The 22,883-nt window shown below is 41.8% G+C and overlaps 1 non-coding gene across 1 annotated transcript; it reads right to left on the bottom strand.

Moving 5' to 3' along the window:
- Nucleotides 1-908: 908 nt before the first annotated feature.
- LOC132650309 (U6 spliceosomal RNA) lies at nucleotides 909-1,015 on the bottom strand. The gene has a single exon (XR_009588676.1). It is a non-coding gene; the product is annotated as a U6 spliceosomal RNA (small nuclear RNA).
- Nucleotides 1,016-22,883: the final 21,868 nt, after the last annotated feature.

Raw genomic sequence — 22,883 nt, 5'->3', positions numbered from 1 at the left:
GTCTTCCGGAGTACTTAGCATGTCCCTGATTTCTAATATATATTTTTTTATTTTAACAGATACAGAGTGATATTTTATAGTATTTTTGTTGCATGGTTTTCTTGGTTGTTTGTTTCTAGCCAGGATCTCTTTTAGCCCCAGCTGGCATTAAATTTTCTATGTAGCCAAGGTAGCATCAACCCCCTGACTCTCCTGCGTTCATTATCTTCCAAGTCCAGAATCTAGCTAGCATTGTTGCTCTTTTCCAGATTATTTTATTTTTATTGTGTGTTTATGGTGTGTGTGTGTGTGTGTGTGTGTGTGTATGTATGTATGTGTTTGACACAGTCTTCTTATATAACCAGGCTGGGCTTAAACTCTATTTTTTTTTTTTAAGCACAGTGACTATTTTATTTAAAACCCATCAGTGAAATGGACCGTTTAGGTCTATGACAAATCATTCATATTAAAAGTGTAACTCAGTAACTGTATGAAGCACACAGTGCCACATACAAATGAACTGATCAATCAAATCACAACTTTCTGTGTTGAAACAGAATAAACTTCCCTCTTCCCTGTAGAAGCAGAACCTTTGTGACATTTACTTTAGTATTCTTCTCATTATTCTTCACCCTCTCCTTCAACATAATCCACACCAATCTCCTCATAATCCTTCTCTATGACAGCCATGCTCTCATGGGCCTCAGAGAACTCCCCTCCTTTATGTCCTCACCCTCATAGCAGTGCACAAAGGCACACTTGGCATTCATCAAATCAAACAATCTGTTTGAGCCCAGGCCCCAGCAATGGCTGTGGTGTTGTTGAGAATGCATTCAGCTCTCCAGACCTTGGCTACATCTCCACCAGGTACCACAGTGGGAGGCTGGTAATTAATGCCAACCTTGAAGGCATTGGGGCACCAGTCCACAAAAAATATGGAATGCTGCATGAATTTTCTTGTCATCCTTTTGCAGGAGCCATGCTAATCTTCTCTGTATCATTCCAATTTTAGTACATGTGATGCTGAATTGAGCACGGCCTTAAACTCTTAATCCTCCTGCCTCAGCCTCTGGATTTCAGACCTCTGCCATAACAATTATATATCATTTGCTTTATGGCTGGTTATCTGCTGTTGTTATGCAGGATTCTGAAAAGGACCAGGAGTGACAGAAAGTACATATCTACTTTATAAATGGGGCTTTATTGGCTTGGCTTACATGAGAGGGAGCATGTAGTCCAACAGTGGCCATCCACATGCAGGAGAAGCAGAGAGGATCAGGTTCCCAATCCAGGCAGAAAAGTAGAAGATGCTCACAGTCCCAGTTCAAAGCTGAAAGCTTGGAAGTTTCCCGGAGGGTCACCGGGAAACTTTCAGTCCTTTTCAAAGGGGCAAAGAAGCTGGAATGCGTAATCGGCTGTGTGTGTGTGTGTGTGTGTGTGTGTGTGTGTGTGTGTGTGTATGGAGACAGACTCAATCCCTTCAACAGAAGCAGACTTGAGGGCTCACCTCCCTTCCTCAGGCTTGCCTTCCATATCAAGCGTCTCACCCTATTTAGAGTGGGTCTTTCACCCTCACTATCCTAGATGCAGTCTTCTTTGGGAACACATCCACAAACACAAACATAGGTTTCACCAGACCTAGGTTTACCATAAACTACACAAGCTCACTACTCAGACTATCACAGCTTTTCGTATTTGAGAAAAAAAAAGATTCATTTATTCTTATTTTCTGTGTATGAGTGTTTGCCTGCATGTATGTCTGCATCACATGCATGCACTGCCTATGAAGGCCAGAATAGGACATTAAATCCCCTGGATCTGGAGTTATAGATGGTTGTGAGCTGCTATGTGGGTGCTGATACTGAACCTTAATCACGGAGCCTCATACCTGTCCTTTTATCTTGAGTTCTTAGACATATAGTTTCTTATAAAATATACTTTAAAACTATTTTGTTCAGCAGTCTGTTTTTTTTTTTTTCATTTTCCAAATGATATCCTTTGAAGAACAAAACCTTTTTGATGCAGGTGTGTTTCCTCTCCTAGAAACCTGCAGAGCACCCTCCAGCAGTATGAAATTTAGCCAGCAGGGAGTTTGTTTTCTGGTCAGTTCAGCATGTGTGTGCGTGCTTGAGTGAGTGCTTGCATGTGTGTGTGTGTACGTATGTGTGTACGTATGTGTGTGTGTGTATTAGCCCAGATTAGATTTGAACTTACTACATAACTAAGGATGACCTTGAACTTCAGATCCTCATGCTTAGCATTTTAGTTGGCTTTTTACACAAAGTCAAGTCAATGGACAGTTGATAATCTTATCAATAAATGACATAGGAATAAATGAATATCTGCATAATAGGAAAGATATTTTGATCAATACCATATCTTATAAACAATTACTTAGTAGCTTAAAATAAAAAATGGGGGCTTGAGATGTAGCTTGGTGGTGGAACATTACCTAACATGTAGAAGGCCCTGGGTTCTCTCCCCAGCACTATACAAGCAAAAACAAAACAAAACAACAAAAAACAAACAACAACAACAAAAGTAGAATCTAGACTTTCAGGAGGATGGAGCAAGAACTCAAATTTTCTCTCCTTCCAGTTCGTTCTATTAATTGCTCTCTAGTATTCCCTGGTATATACTTCAGTTTACTTATTTTGTGATGTGTAATTATTGTTCTTCAGAACTGAAAAGGTTTGGATCTTCTCTCCATGAAGCAAGGAGGTTTGTGTACGGCACTGGGAGAAACTTGTTGCTTCTATGCTAACCAGTCAGGGACAATTAGGGAAAGTTTGGCTGTGGTCAGAAACGACCTTAAGGAGAGAAAAGATGTCAAAATCTGATAACTATCACCAATCCTTGTCCCTCTAGTTAACTATTTTACTTATAGCAATCGCTGAGCTATTGATCCTTTAGGACCCTTCTTGCTCAACTGTTTACTTAACTATGTAAGACTACATAAGTTCTGTTTGTTAGTACTGATGCTATAATTAAACCCCTGCTCCATGATGAGTACACAGTTTGACTCATGCCCAGTAGAACCAGTGGGGAGTGTAACAGGCTCCCAGACCTTAGCACAACTGACACCATTTTAGAGACACCATTCTGACCTAAGAACCCTGAATGTAGACCCCAAAACTTGCCAAAACAAAGAGCTAATCTATTTTAGTCCATAGTTCTAGAAAAGTTCTTAATCTTATCAACCTTGTTTTCTTGGCTTTTGTAGATCCGTTTATTGCTAACTGAAGTGTGTCAAACCAAGATGTGGTTTTTGTACATGAAAAGCCAAGAGTGGCAAGGGTAATGGCTTGCCATTAGCTGCATGATTTTGGAAAGTTCCTTGTACATCTACTGGTTGTTGAGAGTAAATAATTTGCTATTTGGTTGTAAGCATGTCCCTGCAATTCTTTGGTGGAGTTACCTCGAAACACCACTATACCCATTAAAGTTGGTTGTTTTTAAGCATGAATATTGATATGCACAATAGGATGGATGAACCTTAAAATCTTTAGAAAGAAGTAAAACAACATATATTGTATATATTAGCTTACTGAAATTCTAGGAAAGACAAAGGTACCAACAGTGACAAAAACAGATCAGCAAAGTCCTAAGATGGGAGCTTAAACACATGACATGAAATCACTTTATTTTGCAATACTGGGGACTGAACCCAGGGTCCTACACCTTCTAGGCAAGTATTCTGCCACAGAGTCACATCACAGGCCTGAAGTAATATTTAAAAGTGATAGATATGGATTGAGGGGCAAGATGGCGGCGCCGGGAGGACTCTCATTCTGAGCAGCAGCACAGCAGGATCAGCACAGTGAACAGCAATCAGAACTCTCGGCCATAAAACACAGTCATTGTGTTTCCCAGGTGAGAGGATACCCCACGGTGGGGGATTCAATCAGCTTTTAACTCACCCGGCTAAACCGCGGAAGAGATCCCGGTTCCGCCAGACGCTTGGCTGCCGGCCGCCAGCCCCAGCCCCAGCCCAGAGCCACAAGCCAGTGTCTCTGGTCACGGTCCCAGACTGAACCTTGGGCACCACACTATCAGAGACTGGAATTTTCAGTCGAGAGATAACCCCAGGGTACAGGAAACGATTGGGACCGGCCTTAGGTCACCCAGACATCCCCTGGAAAAGACTCGGGCGGGTTCCACGGGCACCCCAGGAGCCAGCCCGGAGCCAGAGCCGGGGACCCAGGTTCCGGCATAGAGCCCTGCCTGCCTGCGCGCCTGATTCGCCGCCAGAGATAGAAACAGCGGGTCTGATCTCAGAGCACTCAGCTCACCCCCAACCTGAAAAGGTCCCCGGAAAATTACCCACCTTAGGGAGCCACTCAGACTCCCAAAAGCCACAAAGGCAGACACAGGCAGTTTCTGCGCACCAGACAGCTGGCAGAGACTGAGCCGCCATCACACAGCTGTGCTCCAGGCACAGGCAAATTTCTGTGGCCAGCCAGCTGGCGGACACTGAGCAGTGTGCGCCAGGGCAAAAAAAGACACTAGGAGTCCGTGTCTCCAGAGAATCCACGGGGAAGGAAGGAAACTGTACTGATCTAAATCACCCAATCCTTCCCTAGAAAAAGTCTAGCAGTCTAGTGGGGCCGAGGCGCCAGCACTCAGCTGTGCTCCAGACACAAGCACAAACAGTTGAGGCACGCCTGATGTCCAACTGGGTCACAGCAGCTGATCATTAAATTTGCAACAAGAAACCCAGAAACAGGGCAGCTGCCCTCAGGACTTCCCTGGGTGAGAGGAGAACCCTCTCGACTAACAAAGACCACAGTTACCACTCAGGTCTATATCCCTGAGGTGAGTAACTCCTGAAAAAACACCAGCCATCCAGGGACTATACCCAAAAAGCTGAGAAGACATCCTTCAGGAAAATCCAGCTTTCTGCAAAGGGGATTCTCTCCCCCACAGGATCCCCAGGAACCACCAGAAAATAACCCCAAACTCCTAAGATAACACAATGGGTAGAGGCCAGCGTAAAAGCTCAAGCAACAAAAGACAGAGCAATATGGCATCTCCAGAACCCAGTTACCCAGGGGCAAGTAGCCCTGGACACCCCACCATAACTGAAATCCAAGAAGATGACCTAACAAGTATGCTCATGAAGATGATAACAGAGGAAACAAATAAGATTCGTAAAGACATAGAGGAAGATAAACTCAAACAGAATATTGCCATCCGTAAAGAAATAGAGGAAGCTGCAGCCAAACAGTTTATGGCCTTTAGAAAGGAAATGCTTAAAACACTGAATGAAATGAAAGAAACAGAGTTGAAGGAACTAAAAGAAAAACAGGAAAGTACAATCAGACAGGTGAAGGAAGTAAACAAAACAACTCAAGACCTGAAGATAGAATTGGAAAAATTAAAGAAAACACAAATGGAAGAAATAATGGAAAGGAAGAATCTAGGGAAGAAAACAGGAACTACAGAGGTAAGCATAACCAACAGACTACAAGAGATGGAAGAAAGAATCTCAGGTGTAGAAGATACAATGGAAGAAATCGATGTATCTGTCAAAGAAAATGTTAAATCTGAAAAATTCCTGACACAGACCGTCCAAGAAATGCAAGACAATATGAAAAGACAAAACCTAAGAATAATAGGTATAGAGGAAAAAGAAGACTCCCTTCTCCAAGGCCCAGAGAATATTTTCAACAAAATCATTGAAGAAAATTTCCCCAAGCTAAAGGAGAGGCCAATTAGAATACATGAGGCCTACAGAACACCCAGCAAATTTGACCAGAAAAGAAAATCCTCCCGCCACATAATAATCAAAACAGTAAGTATACAGACCAAAGAAAAAATACTAAAAGCTGCAAGGGAAAAAGGCCAAGTAACATATAATGGCAAACCCATTAGAATCACACCTGACTTTTCAACAGAGACTATGAAAGCCAGAAGGGCCTGGACAGATATCATGCAGACCCTAAGAGAACACAGATGTCAGCCCAGGCTACTATACCCAGCAAAACTCTCAGTCCTCATAGATGGAGAAAACAAGATATTCAATGACAAAAACAAATTTCAACAATACCTACAAACAAATCCAGCATTACAGAAGACACTGGAAGGGAAAATACAACCCAAGAAAGCTAGCTACATTCAAGAAAACACAGGAAATAAATAACCTCACTTCAGTAAAACAAAAAGCAACCAAACACACAACCTGATGACCACAGCCAACATCAAAATCAAGAGATCTAACAGCCACTGGTCATTAATCTCTCTCAACATCAATGGACTCAACTCTCCAATAAAAAGACACAGATTAACAGAATGGATACGTAAACAAAACCCAGCAATCTGTTGCATACAAGAAACACACCTAAGACACAAAGATAGACATTACCTGAGGGTAAAGGGTTGGAAGACGACTTTCCAAGCAAACGGACCCAAGAAGCAAGCAGGAGTAGCCATTCTAATATCTGATAAAATAGACTTTCAACCAAAATTAATCAAAAGAGATGGGGAAGGACACTTCATACTCATCAAGGGAAAATTCCACCAGGAAGACATCACAATCCTGAACATATATGCCCCAAATACAAGGGCACCCACATTTGTGAAAGAAACATTGATAAAATTTAAAGCACATATAGATCCACACACATTAATAGTGGGAGACTTCAACACCCCACTCTCAACAAAGGACAGGTCAACCAAACAGAAATTAAACAAAGAAACAATGTCTCTGACAGAGGTCATGAATCAAAGGGACCTAACAGACATTTACAGAACTTTACACCCAAACACAAAAGAATTTACCTTCTTCTCAGCACCTCATGGAACCTTCTCCAAAATAGACCACATAGTGGGTCACAAAGCAAGCCTCAACAAATACAAGAAGATTGAAATAATCCCATGTATCTTGTCTGATCACCATGGAATAAAGCTGGACCTCAACAATAACAGAAATAACAAAAAGCCTACACACACATGGAAACTGAACAACTTGTTACTAAATGACAGCTGGGTCAGGGAAGAAATAAAGAAAGAAATTAAAGTCTTTCTAGAAATCAATGAAAATGAAGACACAACATACCCGAACTTATGGGACACAATGAAAGCAGTGCTAAGAGGAAAGTTCATAGCACTAAGTGCCTTCAAAAAGAAATTCGAGACAGCTCATTCAAGCACCCTAATGGCTCACTTAAAAACCCTAGAAAAAGAAGAAGCAGACACACCAAGAAGGAGTAGACGGCTGGAAATAATCAAACTCAGGGCTGAAATCAATCAATTGGAAACAAATAAAACAATTCAAAGAATCAATGAAACCAAGAGCTGGTTCTTTGAGAAAATCAACAAGATCGACAAACCCTTAGCCAGGCTAACTAAAAGGCAGAGAGACACCACCCAAATCAACAAAATCAGAAATGAAAAGGGGGATATAACTACAGACACTGAGGAAATCCAAACAATCATTAGGACTTACTTCAAAAGTCTATATGCCACAAAATTTGAAAATCTAAATGAAATGGACAATTTTCTTGATCGATTTGACTTACCAAAGCTGAACCAGGACCAGGTAAATCAACTAAATAGACCTATATCCCCCAAAGAAATAGAGGCGGTCATCAAAAGTCTCCCATCCAAAAAAAGCCCAGGACCAGATGGCTTCAGCGCAGAATTCTATCAGACCTTCAAAGAAGAGCTAACACCAATTCTCTTCAAACTATTCCACAAAATAGAAACAGAAGGAATATTACCAAATTCATTCTATGAAGCCACAGTCACCTTGGTACCTAAACCTCACAAAGACTCAACAAAGAAAGAGAATTTCCGGCCAATCTCCCTTATGAACATTGATGCAAAAATACTTAATAAAATACTTGCAAACCGAATCCAAGAACACATCAAAGATATTATCCACTATGACCAAGTAGGCTTCATCCCAGGTATGCAGGGGTGGTTCAATATACGGAAATCCATCAATGTGATCCACCATATTAACAAACTGAAAGAAAAAAACCACATGATAATCTCCCTAGATGCTGAAAAAGCCTTTGACAAAATCCAACATCCATTCATGTTCAAAGTATTGGAGAGATCAGGGATACAAGGCACATATCTAAACATAGTAAAGGCGATATACAGCAAGCCTATAGCCAACATCAAACTGAATGGAGAGAAACTTAAAGCAATCCCACTGAAATCAGGGACAAGACAAGGCTGCCCACTCTCTCCATATCTCTTCAACATAGTGTTGGAAGTCCTTGCTAGAGCAATAAGACAGTTGAAGGAGATCAAGGGGATACAAATTGGAAAGGAAGAAGTCAAATTATCACTATTTGCAGATGATATGATAGTATACGTGAGTGACCCCAAAAACTCTACCAGGGAACTCCTACAGCTGATAAACACCTTCAGCAAAGTGGCAGGATACAAAATTAACTCAAAAAAATCAGTAGCCCTCCTGTATACAAAAGACAAAAGGGCAGAGAAAGAAATTAAGGAAACAACACCCTTCACAATAGCCACAAATGACATAAGGTATCTCGGAGTAACCCTAACCAAGGAAATCAAAGACTTGTATGAAAAAAATTTCAAATCTCTGAAGAAAGAATTAGAAGAAGATATGAGAAGATGGAAAGATCTCCCATGCTCATGGCTTGGTAGGATTAACATAGTAAAAATGGCCATCTTACCAAAAGCAATCTACAGATTCAATGCAATGCCCATCAAATTACCAACACAATTCTTTACAGACCTGGAAAGGAAAATTCTCAACTTCATATGGAATAACAAGAAACCCAGAATTGCTAAAACAATCCTCTACAATAAAAGATCTTCTGGAGGTATCTCCATCCCTGATCTTAAGTTGTACTATAGAGCAACAGTTTTAAAAACTGCATGGTACTGGCATAGAAACAGAATGGTGGATCAATGGAACCGAACAGAGGACCCAGAAATAAACCCACACACTTATGGACACCTGATCTTTGACAAAGACGCCAAAACCATACAATGGAAAAAAGATAGCATCTTCAACAAATGGTGCTGGTCTAACTGGATGTCTACATGTAGAAAAATGAAAATAGATCCATACTTGTCACCCTGCACAAAACTGAAGTCCAAGTGGATCAAAGACCTCAACATAAAACCAGACACATTAAATCGGCTTGAAAAAAAAGTGGGAAATACCCTAGAACTCATTGGTACAGGGGGAAACTTCCTGAACAGAACACCAACAGCACAGACTCTAAGAGCAACAACCAATAAATGGGACCTCATGAAACTGAAAAGCTTCTGTAAAGCAAAGGACACCGTCATCAAAACAAAGCGACCACCTACAGATTGGGAAAGAATCTTCACCAACCCTTTATCTGACAGAGGACTCATATCCAGTATATATAAAGAACTAAAGAAGCTGAAAAGCAGCAAACCAAGTAATCCACTTAAAAAATGGGGAACAGAGCTAAACAGAGAATTCTCTGTAGAGGAATACCGAATGGCAGAGAAGCACTTAAAGAAATGCTCAACCTCATTAGCCATTAGGGAAATGCAAATCAAAACAACCCTGAGATTTCACCTTACACCCATGAGAATGGCCAAGATCAAAAACTCAAGTGACAACACATGCTGGAGACGTTGTGGAGAAAGGGGAACCCTTCTCCACTGCTGGTGGGAATGTAAACTTGTACAACCACTCTGGAAATCAATCTGGCGCTTTCTCAGACAACTAGGAATAGCGCTTCCTCAAGATCCAGCCATACCACTACTGGGCATATATCCAAAAGAGGCTCAAGTACACAAAAAGGACATTTGCTCAACCATGTTTGTAGCAGCTTTATTTGTAATAGCCAGAAGCTGGAAACAACCCAGATGCCCCTCAACTGAAGAATGGATGCAGAAATTGTGGTACATCTACACAATGGAATATTACTCAGCAATGAAAAATAAGGAAATCATGAAATTCGCAGGTAAATGGTGGGATCTGGAAAGGATCATCCTGAGTGAGTTGTCCCAGAAGCAAAAAGACACACATGGTATATACTCACTCATATAGACATACAACATAGGACAAACCCACTAAAACCTGTGCATCTAAAGAAACTAAGCAAGAGAGAGGACCCTAACTAAAACGTCCAATCCCGATCCAGAAAGGCAAAGAGGATGGACATCAGAAGAAGAAGAAAACAGGAAACAACCTAGGAACCTACCACAGAGGGCCTCTGAAAGCCTCTGCCCTTCAGACTATCAAAGCAGATGCTGAGCCTGATGGGCAACTGTTGGGCAGAGTGAATGGAATTTTAGGTAAGAACTGGGAAATAGTAAGAGCTGGAGAGGACAGGGTCTCCACAAGGAGAGCAACAGAACAAGAAAATTTGAACATAGGGAACTTCCCAGTGACTCATACTCCAACCAAGGACTATTCATGGAGATAACCTAAAACCCCTGCACAGATGTAGCCCAGGGCAGTTCAGAGTCCAATTGGGTTACATAGTAATGTGAAGAGGGACTGCCTCTGACATAATCTGATTGGCCTGCTCTTTGATCACCTCCCTCTGGGGGGGGGGGGTTTGCAGCCTTACCAGGCCACAGTAGAGGACAATACAGCCACTTTTGATGTGAACTGACAGACTAAGATCAGAAAGGAGAGGAGAACTTCCCCTATTAGTGGACTTGGGGAGTGGCATGCAAGCAGAGGGAGGAGGGAGGGTGGGATTGGGATGGGAGGAGGGAGGGGCATATAGGGGGATGCAGAATGAATAAAGTGTAATTGATGAAAAATTTAAGAAAAAAAGGGAAAAAAATAATTTAAGAACCTTAAATGACTTTCAAAATGGGAGGCAAACATGGAGTTAGTCAATTGGCATGGAGCACGTCTCGCCCCTGGGGGCAATGGTCTCCTGAACCTACTCAGACCTCGGACACCACCACTGCTAGTTCTAGAACTGACGCAGGATGTTCCAACGAGGGGTTAAGGCTTCTCATAATATTTCCTATAAGCCCACACCTGTTTGTCTATATCCCCCATTTTTATTCATTATTAGCCAGATAGAGCCAAGTAATTGTGGTAATGATACTCGCTTTTTTTTAAACCCCAATGCTAGTAAAGTTAGGTATGCCCTGGTTACTCGCATGCCTCACTGGATGTCTATGCCCATTGATGCCCCTCACGCTATGACTCTCTTCAGACAGAAAAGGGATCTTGGAACTACAGCCACCATTGTTACTACCATCTCATTGACGGCTGTTGGAGCTACCACCAGGGCATTAGCCATGAGTCATACTGGGCAGACTGCTCAGACCCTGAATAATCATTTAGCCAATGTAGCTCATGCCTTAGTTGTACATAAAGGAATTAATGCTCAACTAAAAGGAAGCTTGATGGTGTTCAATCAGAGGATTGACCTCTTGCAGGAGCAAATTGATACCCTATGGCAAATCGCTCAACCTGGCTGTCAATGAAAGTATGCTGGACTTTGTGTCACTAGCATACAACATGAGAATTTTTCCTGCGCTGCAAATCTGTCTAAACAATTGTCGAGCTATATTTTAGGTAATTGGACTGGAGAATTCGATACTACGATGGAGCAGCTGAGAGTGGCCATTGTCACAGTAAATTCTACCAGAGTGGACGCAGGACTAGCCACAGGATTATCAACATGGATTGCTGCAGCCATGAATCATCTGAAGGAATGGGCGGGCATGGGAGTGTTAGCAGGCCTTCTGGTGTTGGTCTCCTTGGTTTGCCTGTGGTATATATGCAAGATTAGAGTCTCACAACAGTGTGATGCAGCCATGATCATTCAGGCCTTTACAGCCATTGAAGCAAGACATTCTCCCCAAGCATGGTTGGATACCATAAAAAGCTAAAATGATACGCTCAGGATGCGAGGCTAAGCACTGCACTCAGGGTCAGCCGCTTTGGACCCAGAGAAGAGCATGTCTGATTGCATGCGGGTTGATGCCCCAGGTCCCGCCTCTGAGAAAAAGGTATCGGACGGGTCCGATGCTCTTTGGGTGGATGACACCTAAATGAACATCTGTACAAAGTCCCAATTTATTTCTAATATCAGAGATCAGACCTCTACTCTTGCCTGATGCGTCTAAAACAAAAAGGGGGAACTGTAGAGAGCTGCAGAATGCTATGCCTTAAAGATGGAGCTGGTTTCCGCCTTCCACCTTCCCGATGGTGAGTGCTCTCTGTCAGGAACAACTCCACATTTGGCTAAGGCCGAGGATCTGGCTTGCTTCCATGTATGTGGACCTATCTGCATTGCCCCCGTGGCATGCCTGGGTTGGCTACCCAGAGGCTATTTAAGCTGTGGGCTGGCTTTCCCCGGGGTCCGAGGATTGTTCAATGTTCCTGAATAAACTGCATTGAAAAAAAAAAAAAAAAAAAAAAAGTGATAGATATGTATTGATGAGTGGTTGGTTCTAGTGTGCATATTTTCACTGTTCTTTGAACTGTGGCCATAAAAAAAACAAACAAACAAAAAAAAAAACAAGACTTAAAAATTGATTAACAAAACAGTCAGAGCATCCCATATTACTAGGCCCCATGAAAAGGGGTAGTATATTTTACTCTTTACTCATGAGAATTGGGCTCCTCAGTTTTTCTTGATTAAAGATAATAAGCTCAGCTGGGTGAGGTGGCCCCTGCCTGTAATCCTAGCACTAAGGAAGGCAGAGGCAGGCAGATCTCTTGTGAGTTCGAGGCCAGCCTGTTCTACAAAGCACTCCCAGCATGGCAAAAGGTACAAAGAGAAACCCTGTCTCTAAAAAACAAAAACAAAAACAAACACCAACCAACCAATCAGCAAAAGACAACAAGCTCTGTTAAAGAGTTCTGAGGCTGCCCAAGGATCTCTGTCTTCTAGGATGGGACAACACAAGCAACATGAGTTACTCTTCTTGCTGGTTTGAGACAAATATCTTAGACAACTTTCAGGGCTGTGATAAAACACCATGTCCAAGGCAGCCGTGTCCTTGGGTTGCCTTGGACATGGCATTCTTTTGAGTCTGTGGTCCCAGAGTAGAAGTGTGACTACAAAAGACAGGCATCATGACAGGAACAGGAAGCTGAGAGCTCATATTTTGAGCTGCAAGCACAAAATAGAGAGTGAACTTGAAATAGCATGAGGGCTTGAAACCACAAAGCTCACCTTTAGTGACATATTTTTTCTGAAAAGGCCTCACTTCTTAAACCTACCCAAATATCACCACCAACTTGGAACCAAATATTCAAATGCCAGAGACTATGAGGGACTATGTTGTCAAATCACAACAGTCAATGAGGGTGGTGGTGGTATGGTGGAGCAGTCCACATCATGCTATCCAGGAAACAGAATAAGGGACATAGGGACAGCAGTGAGGGGAAGAAATAGCCCACAAGGACATGAACCAGTGACCTATTTCCTCCAATTCAGCTGAATCTCTAGCACTTTTCAGTAATACCATCATATTAGGTACACATCAAGGGATTAATCCATTCATTAGGTCAGAGCCCTCCTGATCTGGTTGTCTCTGGAGATGAACTCCCAGAGGTGTACTTTACTAATCTCCTATGCAGGCTGTAATCCAATCAGGCTGACAATGAAGATCAAACTCACACAAGCTAATTTATTCTTTACCCACTGCAACAAGGATCTGCAACATTTCTGTGAAGTTCTAGGAAGTTCTAGGGCTGTAAACCAGGCTTCCCACATTCAGATAAAGTGTTCTAGCACTGAGCTACACCTCTAGCCTTAAGCTTCAAATTTGTCAGCTCTGATAGCAAGTGAAAGTCAAGTCATGCTCCACAGAACAAATGACAGCAAATTCAGCTTTCTTACTCACAAATATCTTTATGAGGTATTATATGGTCTCTTTTTTTGAGAAGGTGTTTATGTGGCCCAACCTGACCTCAAACTTATGATTCTTCTTCTTTAGCCTTCTGGGTAGCTATTACTATTTTATACTCTGATCTCATTAGCACCCTATGTGCTACCAGTATCTGGGCATCTTTTCACCAATTTATTCAGGGCTGTATTTTGCCCTCAGAAGACACAGGTCACCTTAAAAACAGTTCTTTTTTAACCTATTTACCTAGAGGCAAGGTGATCAAGTCTAAGTGATGCTAAGAGAGAATCAAATAACTAGTTTTATTTTTTAGAGGACTTTTAACATTTGAGACAGCAGCTGATTGTTTTAGAAGTAATAAATAGTGGTCTGGTGAGATGGCTCAGCAGCTGCTGTTTCAGAGGTCCCAAGTTCAATTCCCAGCAACCACATGGTGGCTCATGACCATCTGTAAAGGGATCTGGTGCCCTCTTCTGGCATGAAGGTGTGCATGCAGACAGAGCACTCAGACATTAAACAATGCATAACTAAATTTAAAAAAGAAGTAATAAATAAAAAAATTAGGGACATACTGAGAGAAAATGTGAGTTCAATCTATTTTATGGCATGTACAAGATTGTATTTAATAAAAATACGTACTACTGCATGGTGTGGTGGTGCTATCACTCAGCAGGTGGACTTTTGTGAGTTCAAGCAAAGCTAGTTTACACAGCAAGTTCCAGGCCAGGCAAGGCTGCAAATGAGATCCTGTCTCAAAACCACAAACAAACAAAATATGTAATATATGCTGTATGTACATACACTACTGTAATATCATTTGCATATAATTTGTTATGATGTGCATCATAACACCACAGTGAAATTTCAGTATTGACCATTGACCCCTAGGGGTTATGACTTCGATATTTCCTTTTCTCTCACTCTCTCCTCCCCTTCTTTATTGTAAACGATAGGGCCTCATATATCCTAGGCCAGGCTAGAATTAACAATGTAGCCAAAAATAATCTTGATCGTCTGACCCCTCCTGCTTCTATTTCTTGAGTCCTAAGACTATAGGAATGTGCTGCTTCACACGCTTCATGTGTTGTTAGGAATCAGATTTCAGACTTCTTGCAGCACTCTACCAACTGAACTACATTACCAGTCCCGTTTTCTTGTTGTCTGTCTCTCTGTTGTGGTTCTAGACATCAAACTTAGGGCCTTACACATCCTGGTCAAGAGCTCTACCCTTAGGCGTGTCCTCAGATCCCATATGATTTTTTTCCCCTCTCCTTTTTTCATCCCTCTTCCCTCCTTTCTAATTTTCTGGGTTATTTTTTGAGAGTGTCTCATTATAAGCCCAGGATGGTATAGAGTTTGATAGTAAGGCAAAATTAGCCTCCAACACATGAATCTTGTATCTCAGATTCTTGAGTTCTGGGATTATAAACATGTGCTACTTTGCCCTACCTAATGACTTGTTTCTAAGTCAAGAGTGAAAGTGTGGAAAAACATCTCTCCCCTCAGTCAATTTAATCTTTTATATTTATGATAGTTTTTTTTTTTTGGTGTTGTTGTTGCTTTTCTCTGATTGCCAATGAGAAAAAGCATTGTTATTATGTCATACATACTATAGAAAAACTTGCAAGTAGTGGTAGGTGAATGTGCTCCTGCGTGTGTGTATTGTGCATGTGCGCGCGCGCACACACACACGCACACACACACACACAACACACACTCTTTACCATTTCTCCCACAAGTGGCTACAAGTAACCATTACAACAGTGGCAAAGAAAGACAGCCCTATTTTTAGTTGCTGAGAAGTTGTCTGTTTGCCTGCCTCCCCATCTCACACTGACTGATCAAATTGATAATTAGAAACTAATATCATTTCCATGTACATTTCACTCTAGTGTGATGGAGGGAGGGAGAGAGAGATATGCAAAGGTCAAGGAGACACAACAGATGAGAAAGATTCTATGGCAAATTTTAACTTGAGGCCAGCAAACAACTGAGGCCAGCGCTGGTGGTTATAGGGATCCCTGTTTCATATAACTTTAAATCCATTATCTGGTCATATCCTGATGGATGCATGCTATTCTCAATCCCCAAATCCTCCCTTTTAGGAATCAGGATGGCTACTTTCCTTGTTGCTGTACAAAATACCTGACAAAAGCAAATTAAGAAAGGAAGGCTATATTTTGGTAACAGCCCAGAGGAGAGCAGTTCATTAGAGTGGGAAGGCATGGAGGTGGGATCAGCTCACAGTTGGTGGCAACAGAAGCATAAGGCTGCCAGCTTACTTCTGGGAGGATCAGAAAGCAAAGACATGGGGATGTAGGTATTCAACAGCTTTTTTTCCTTCTTTTTTTTTCGGTTTGTTTTGTTTTCTGAGACAGGGTTTCTCTGTGAAGCCCTGGCTGTCCTGGACTCACTTTGTAGACCCTGCTGGCAGGCTCACAGAGATCTGCCTGTCTCTGCCTCCCTGAGTGCTGGGATTATAGGCGTGCGTCACCACACTCGGCCCTTTTTCTGTTTTTAGTTAGTCTCCGATCCCAGCCCTGGTGATGATGCTGCCTACATTCAGTCAATCCTCCCAATCAGTCCTCTCAGTAATTAATTCCCTTACAGACATACTCAGAGGAATTCATAACTCATTCATGACTATTTGTTAGTCAAGTTGTGTAGAAAATGAATTTTTTGGTGATAATGACTTAGTATGAACTTGTAAGGACTCAGAAATATTCAGTTTTTCTTGCCTTTCTAATGTAAAGTTCATTCCCTTAGTTACTTTTCAATTGTTCTGATAAAACATCATGACTAGGACCACTTATGAAAGAAAGAGTTTAATTGGGCTTGTGGTTCCAGTGGGTTAGAGTTCATGGCGGTAGAGTGGCAACATGGTGGCAAGTGGCTGAAGCGGCAGCCCAGAGCCCACACCTACATCTCTAAGCAGGAAGCAGAGGGGGCACACCGAGACATGAGACTTTTAAAACTTTCAAGCAAGTCTCCAGTGACATACTTCTTCCAGCAAGGCCTCACTTCCTAATCCTCCCCAAACAGTCAACAACAGGGGGATCGAGTATTCAAATACCCAAGACTTGTGGAAGACATCTCATTCAAACGACCACTTATGTAGGTGAGGGATACACAAAAAGGACAAGGATGAGGAGCATCTTACGGTTCTATTGCTGTGAAGAGACACCATGAGCAAGGCAACTTAGGACAAAGGCAATTAATTGGGGACTTGCATAGTGTTTTTGTGGGTGAGTCCATGCATGACCATCTTAATGGAGAGCACGGCAGCAGGCAGGTAGGCATGATGCTGGAAGTGCTGTAGCTGGAGGCAGAGAGAGAGAGAGAGAGAGAGAGAGAGAGAACAGGCCTGGGCCTGGTGGGCTTTAGACACCCCAAATAAAACCCCGCAGTGACACATCTTCTCCAACAAGGTAACACCTAATGCTTCCTATACAGTCCACCTACTGGGAACCAAACATTCAAATATATGAGCCTGGGGGGGGCATTCTCATTCAAGCCATCAGAGACAGTAATTAAGGAGCATTTTGTTCTGGGAATATTGATGATTGAAGACAGAGGCAGAAAATCTCTGCAAGTTCCAGGCCAGTCTGCTCTAACAGAGTAATTTCCAGGATAGCAAGGGCTATACAGAATAACCCTGTCTCAAAAACAAAAAAACAAAACACAAAAAACAAAAAAAAAAAGAAAAATAAAGAAAGGAAGGAAAGAAAGAAAGAAGGAAGGAAGGAAGGAAGAAAAGAAAGAAAGAAAGAAAAAGAAAGAAAGAAAGGAAGAAAGAAAGATAGGAAAGAAGGAAGGAAGAAAACGCGAGCCAGTGAGATGGTTTGTTCAGTAGTAAAGGAACTGCTTTGTGGCCAAGCCTGATGACCTGAACTCAGCCTGCAGATCTCACATAGATAGAACATACTATCACAAGTTTTCCTTTGTTCACACATGGCATGCACAAGCCACATCCCCTAGACACGTACAAAGAAGAAGAATCAGATGTTAAAAAAATCGAAAATTTAATTATTTCAAGTATTTTTTTTTTTTTTTTTTTTTACGACAAAGCAAAAGCACCACAGGAAATTAGTACTGAGATGCAAAGCTGTTGCTATAAAAGGGCTTTTGAAATTGGTTTGCATGAAGAGTTTGGCAGGTGGAAAATGAAGCCCCTACTGGGAGTTGGATTAGAGGCCACCCTCGTTATATGCCATTGCAAGGAAAAAAAAAAGGTACCTACATTTATCCATGTCTTGAGACCTAAATGAGACGCCAAGCTTAAAGGTGATGCACTAGTGGGTGGTATTAGAAAGGCAGCAAAAATACTCAGGAGCCAGTGTGAGCATTGCTGGCTGCCTTTAGCCAAGTTTATAGTGATAGTTGACAACAAAAACGAACATTGAAGTACTTGAAAATTCTACAGTTTAATGAGAAAAAAGTCCAAGGAAATGTGTTCAGGAGGGCTAGGTTGTTACTACTGATAAAAAAAGCCCAGTGCTTTGTTCTAGGACAAACACGAAGAATGTCTCTAGAAATCACCTCTAGAAATCTAGAAATCTCTAGAAATCAAGGCCTTAGCTATCACTGGCTCAGGGGTAGAGAAGTGCAAATTTGGCCAGGCAGTGATGGTGGGCATGCCTTTAATTGCTGCCTTGGAGAGGCAGGGGAGGCAGATTTCTGTGAGTTGAGGCCAGCCTGGCCTACAGAGTCAGGGCTACTATACAAAGAAGGCCTGTCTCAAACCTCCTCACCCCCACAAAGTACAAATCTGTTCCAAAGATAGCCCAGACCAGAATCTTCCATTGCATTTATTGATTTAGTATTTGTTTGCTTATTATGTGTGTGTGTGGGAGGAGGGGCACTTGTGTGGAGATCAGAAGATAGCTTGCAGGAGTCAATTCGTCCTTTCCACCGTGTGGGTTCTTGTTTGGCAGCAAGCTCCTTTGTCCATGGAACCATCTTACTGCTCTTGTGTATATTTTCTTATATCATCAGAGTGCCTGGCTTATTTAGGAGTGCCTACAGAATCATTTTTTCCAGGTTTAGCTGGCTAGACACTCAGAGACCAGTGTAACCAGGGTTCAGGCAGGCTCAGGGACAGCACTTTATCATGTTCCACAAAATGGAAGGATGCAGACTGAAAGGCTCATGGGGCATCCACTGAGAGTTCAAAGGAAACACTGGGAAGTTGGACAGTGTTTTATAGATTTGGACGGAGTACCTTCAGGCAGTTTCTCTCAGGACAGGACGATGAGTGGATCTAGAGGAATGAAGCTACAGCTGCAGTGCTGACCAGAGGAGGACAGAGATGCCAGCAATGTCCAACACTTACTGAGGGAGGCTGCAGCTGGTGTGCAAAGGAAGGTCACAGGGGCAGCCTTCTTTCCCAGCACAGTGTGCCTCCATTCCTAACACAGACTTCAAGGATTTAACCTCTGTCACGCTGAGGTATTTTGCCATTAAAGTGCCTGAAAACTGACTAATACACTCTTCCAACACATTAATGTTTATAGCTTAAGAAATGTGAGTCCTTCACTTCACTAAGTCTTTCTTGAGACAGTGAATGAGTATGAGGAAGTTGTGGTTTCTTTTTCATTCATACTTTGTGTTTAACATCCATTCTGAAGAAGGACACTGTAGATGTGAGCAGATGTCTTCATAAGTACCTGAGAGATAGAAGGTTCTTTCCTATGGAGTCTCAGATCTTACGTTTTCACTTGGATTACTGGTTTGGACAAGCTCGTGTCTTGTCTTGTAGAATTTAGACATTTGTTGAGGTAGTCCCATTCCTCAGTCTTCCTCTAAAGGCCCCTTCCCTTTAGCTCATTACCCACTTTACACATTTAAAGAAACATTTATTTCCTTTTTTGTTGCATGTAGCTTATAGCCATCCATCTTCTTGCCTCTGCATCTTAAATGATGGGATTACAGGCATATGCCATCATGCATATGACTTTGACTCATGCCTTTGACTCATGCATTCCTATGAACTAAAAGGATTTCCTCTTCTGAGAGGATAGCCTAAATCTATAACTTGGTGCTCTCCATGTAAAATTCATGGCTCAGCATTTATTATAGTCTCCATTGCCTATTTAACTCTGTGCATCTGTGTCCCCATGAAGATGCCACAGGATTTACTTTTTTTCCCCCCTATGGTGACTGCTGTTAATGCTGGAGATTTTTTTTTTTAAGACAGGGATTCTCTGTTTAGCCCTGACTGTCCTGGAACTTGCTCTGTAAACCAGGCTGGCCCTAAATTCAGAGATCCACCTGCCTCTCTCTCCCGAGTGCTGATATTAAAGGTGTGTGCCACCATCACCTAGCAATGTTGGATATTGTTGACTTCTCCAAAACCTGCTGGTTAAAAGAGGTCCATCGATTGTTGCCACACATCCTCAACACATTCCCAAACTAATACGGTTGTTTGTTTCTGTCTTTACCAAAAGGATGTTGTACTACAGGTTATCTTGGGGAAACAGGATGTGGCTGAGGACTACTGGTACGTACTGAGCCACAGAAGCACCAATAGCAGAACATGACTTTAAATGCTTGTTTTCTTCTTTTGCCTATATATATTTAAGGTCCTTCTACCTGTGAAAGGCCAACACTATTTCATGATTTATTATGTTTCTCCTTCCTCTTTATTTCTCTTTGTTTTATAGTTTTGATCTGTTGTTATTGTTGTTCTTGAGATGAAGTCTTGCTATGCAGCTTCAGGCTGTCAGGGAACTCAAATAGCCCAGGCTGGCTAGGGACTGACTTGCAATGTCCTGTTGCCCCTCTCTCCTGTGTACTGGAATGACCATAACCGGTTCTTGACATCAGTTTTCTCTTTCTTTCTTTCTTTCTTTCTTTCTTTCTTTCTTTCTTTCTTTCTTTCTTTCTTTCTTTCCTTTTCTTTTCTTTTTTCTTATTTTTGAGACAGGCTCTCTCTGTCCTAGAACTCACTCTGTAGACCAGGCTGGCCTTGAGGGCTGGCATTAAAGGCATGCACCACCACCAAGATGGCTCAGCCATTAAAGGCTAGGCTCACAACCGAACATATAAGACATTAGTTTTTTTAAAAACAGTTCTTCAGGTTTTGTCTTTCTCATACTGAGCACTGCAAATAAAATAAGTGTGGGACCTACTGAAAGCATTTACCATTCTGAAAAAAATTTAGACCATTTTCACATTTGTATGTAGGGTAATTTCTTATGGGAGTTATCTGCATCATGAGTTTCTTTTCCCTTCTTCCCCAAGAGCCCTGACACTCTGATTCATAGTTATCTTCACTTCTGACCCAGCTTATCCTGCTCCCCAAAGTACAAACATTGTGTCACTTAAAACTCACCAACAGTGCCTGTAGCATCTTATGCTGTTCATCATAGTCTCCCTCCCTTTGAATTCTTTTTCTGAAACAAAAAAATCATTTTCTCACCCCCCCCTCTGTGTGTGTGTGTGTGTGTGTGTGTGTGTATGTGTGTGTGTGTGTGTGTGTGTGTGTGTGTGAGAGAGAGAGAGAGAGAGAGAGAGAGAGAGAGAGAGAGAGAGAGAGAGAGAGAAACTAAATAAACCACAGTACATGTCTGGAGGTCAGAGGACAATTTGCAGCTGTTGGTTTGTTCCTTTTACCTTGTGGGTTCTAGGACATAGTTTAAGATGTCTGGCTTGACAGGAAGAGCTCATAGCCACTGACCCTTCTTACAGGCCTTCTTTCTGAATGTCTTATGGTTAGTCATGCAGGGAAGTTGGGTAGTTGTTATTATTGCTGTTGTTGTTGATGAGGAGGAGGAAGATTTAAAAAAGTCATGGTCACATGGCCTAGAATGTGTAACACACGCCTCAGACTAATAGATATGATCTGCCTGCTTCTGCTTCCTGAGTGCTAGGATTAAAGACATGTGCAGCTATGCCCAGGCTTGTCTCAAACTTGCTATGTGGCTGGGATGTCCTTAAACTCCTGATTCTCCTGCGTCCCTCTCTTAAGTTCTGGGATTACAGGTGTGCTCCACTATCCCTGGCTAAGACCTTATTATTGTTAACTTTTTGTGCTTTTCAGAAAGCACCTTAAAACTTCCTGATCTGGATTTTCCTGTTAGAAGGCATGGAAAAATCATTCTAGCTTACAGTTTTATTTTTCCCTTTATTTTCCATTACGTCTGTGTAAGAGTTACCCTTCCTGGACCTAATAACAGGAAAATAGACTCATCTCTTTTTTAGTTCATACCAAAACATAACTTTTGGCCTTAAATGTGCACAAGTACCTTTAAATAAATATGTAATAACTATGCCTAAAATATTTTAACAAAGAGAACAATACGGTGATCTGTAGGTACACATACACACACATTGCTTTTAGACTTAGGGCTATCTTTTGGGGTACATCTTTGTTTTTCCTTTCATGTAGACAGACTTTGACCTCTAAGATCTTAAGCCTTCTCTATCTTTATTTCCAGATAGTCCTTCGGTTTGCCTTCTGACATTTCTAAAGCTAAAATGGTCTCCTGGGCCTGTGGTTCTGCATTCATTTAAAATACACTGTAGCTGCTCTGCCTGCTGCCAAGGTCCTTAAGCTGTTGCTGTGCCAACCAGATTCTCAAGGCCAAGGCATTACTGCCAGTCTTTTTTAGTGCATTTGCAGTTCTGATGTTTTCCTTTGGATTTGCTGTAATTTATTTCACTGGGTTTTCTTCCCCATGCCACCTCAGCCCTAAATGAAACCACATTTCTTGTGTATTCCTGGCTGTCATGCTTCTTGATCTGCTTCCTAGTAAAACCAACTACTTTCTGGACCTTTAGAATTGACAACCAGGATAAAGGTTTATGTGAGGAATAATCAGAACCAATTCAAGAACTTGTGGTAGAGGACAAGGCATCAGAAGCAAGGCAAGAGAGCCAGTTAGATCTCTAGGTGAGTTGTGCTAGTTTGCCTTCTTTGACAATGAATGCGTTTTGAGTATTAAGTAAAGAACAACACAATATGTGCATAGCCACAAAGGCCCAGTCTGCAGCCATGTCAGAGGAATAGAATGGCAAGGGAGAGACATAACATATCTGAAATCATGTTGCTATGTTAAAAGTAAATATGTGTTTTGTAAATAGGCATAAAATCTTTGTTG

Source organism: Meriones unguiculatus, chromosome X (genome assembly GCF_030254825.1).
Source record: "Meriones unguiculatus strain TT.TT164.6M chromosome X, Bangor_MerUng_6.1, whole genome shotgun sequence".
Classification (NCBI taxonomy): Eukaryota; Metazoa; Chordata; class Mammalia; order Rodentia; family Muridae; genus Meriones; species Meriones unguiculatus.
The sequence above is the reverse complement of the archived record's forward strand: the minus strand, read 5'-3'. Positions and strand labels throughout refer to the sequence as shown.